The following is a 2,418-nucleotide window of genomic DNA, read 5'->3' on the forward strand; positions in this document are numbered from 1 at the left end:
GTACTACCTGTCTCGGGTCGGGTTGTCGGCCACTCAACCAGCACACCCCCGATGCACTTCGGTTAACCGGGGAGGAGGGTGTGTAGGCACCCAGCAGGACTGAAAACAAAACCTGTCAAAGGGCGGATGAACTCTTTGTGAGTCAACGGCCACCTACTGTCTGTGTGAGGAGTGACGTGCCACACAGTCTTTCGTTTCGCGCCTTTTAAGGCATTATGATGACAGACAAGCCAACAAACCCTACACTTCCAGAGCCGGGAGTGCTCAGGAACTCTGTGGAATGCCCAGACTCTGGCCTAGATAGACAGTATGAAGATGCAACCTCAAACCCCACGGGGAGGGTTGAGTCCGACAAGGGGGCTGAGCGAACTGCGCCTCTTTTGCGTTGTAAGGTAAAAACGACCATCTCAACCTTCAACGCAAACACCATCCCCTTCTTGCCTCAATGCACAGAGTTGGCATCACAGGCAAGCAAATACGAGATCTCCATCCTGGGAATCCAAGAACACCGTCATGTACACCCTGACGAAGAGATAAGGTTCACAGAGGTAGAGGGGATTCACCTCATCACCTCGTCTGCATGGAGAGAGCCGACGACGATGTCAGCACAAGGTGGAGTAGGGCTGATGTTGAACTGCAAGGTGAAGGAGGCACTGAGGGGCGTAGTCTCAGTCAGTGACAGAATCCTTACTGCGGAATTCGACGGAAACCCAGCGACCTCTGTTGTCATCTGTTGTTCCCCACACAACTGCAGCGAGGAGAAGGAGGTGGAGGCCTTCTACAGTAAACTTCACAAAGCTGTCACTTCAATACCGGCACATAACTTCCTGGCTGTGCTCAGCGATTTTAATGCCCAGGTCAGACAGGAAGATGATCCATACTCATACCAAGACTTTACCAATAGAAATTGACAATATCTAGTTGATTTCATCCAGGAACACAGTCTCATTGCCACCAACACACAATTCAAGAAGTGAGCTGGTAAACTGTGGACATATGAAAACAAAGCCTCCATCTACAGGAAGCAGCTCGATTATATCCTTGTAAGAACAAAATGGCGTAATTGTGTGATCAATACAGAAGCCTACAGCACCTTCAACTCAGTCAGTTCTGATCACACAGTAGTGTCAATGCACGTGAGACTGAGCCTGTGAAAACCCAAAGCCACAGGAGAAGATAGACTGGAAGGCATTCTCCTCACAACCTGTTAACATAGAACATAGAATAGTACAGCACAGTACAGGCCCTTCAGCCCACAATGTTGTGCCAACCCTCAAACCCTGCCTCCCATATAACCCTCCACCTTAAATTCCTCCATATACCTGTCTGGTAGTCTCTTAAACTTCACTAGCGTATCTGCCTCCACCACTGACTCAGGCAGTGCATTCCACGCACCAACCACTCTCTGAGTAAAAAACCTTCCTCTAATATCCCCCTTGAACTTCCCACCCCTTACCTTAAAGCCATGTCCTCTTGTATTGAGCACTTGTGCCCTGGGGAAGAGGCGCTGGCTATCCACTCTATCTATTCCTCTTATTATCTTGTACACCTCTATCATGTCTCCTCTCATCCTCCTTCTCTCCAAATAGTAAAGCCCTAGCTCCCTTAATCTCTGATCATACTGCATACGCTCTACACCAGGCAGCATCCTGGTAAATCTCCTCTGTACCCTTTCCAATGCTTCCACATCCTTCCTACAGTGAGGCAACCAGAACTGGACACAGTACTCCAAGTGTGGCCTAACCAGAGTTTTATAGAGCTGCATCATTACATCACGACTCTTAAACTCTATCCCTCGACTTATGAAAGCTAACACCCCATAAGCTTTCTTAACTACCCTATCCACCTGTGAGGCAACTTTCAGGGATCTGTGGACATGTACCCCCAGATCCCTCTGCTCCTCCACACTACCAAGTATCCTGCCATTTACTTTGTACTCTGCCTTGGAGTTTGTCCTTCCAAAGTGTACCGCCTTTCGCTTCTCCAGGTTGAACTCCATCTGCCACTTCTCAGCCCACTTCTGCATCCTATCAATGTCTCTCTGCAATCTTCGATAATCCTCTACATTATCTACAACACCACCAACCTTTGTGTCGTCTGCAAACGTTCTTCAAGCCCAGTACACAGTGGAGGTGAGAAATCACTTCGGCCCACTGGAAAGGTGGGAGGAACAGACTGCCACCGACCGCTATCAATGGCTCACAGATGCAACAAAGAGTTTGCTTACTGTGAAATGAATCAAGAAAAGACGGATCTCGAAACATCCTGACTTCATCTCAGCAAGAAGTGTGGTCAATGCTTGTCATGCCGAACTTAGAAGGAGTGAAACAGAAGAGCTTAGAGACAAGTTCAAGACAGCGAAGAAGAATCTCTTTGCCACTTACGATCAGCTGAAGGAAGAGGAACTAGCTGAGAGGA

General features: G+C 48.3%; 1 pseudogene; it reads left to right on the forward strand.

The window, feature by feature from the left end:
* The first annotated feature begins 218 nt into the window (after positions 1-218).
* LOC140203716 (craniofacial development protein 2-like) lies at positions 219-1,154 on the forward strand (annotated as a pseudogene).
* Positions 1,155-2,418: the final 1,264 nt, after the last annotated feature.

The sequence above is a fragment of the Mobula birostris genome, chromosome 10 (assembly GCF_030028105.1).
Source record: "Mobula birostris isolate sMobBir1 chromosome 10, sMobBir1.hap1, whole genome shotgun sequence".
Taxonomy (NCBI): domain Eukaryota; kingdom Metazoa; phylum Chordata; class Chondrichthyes; order Myliobatiformes; family Myliobatidae; genus Mobula; species Mobula birostris.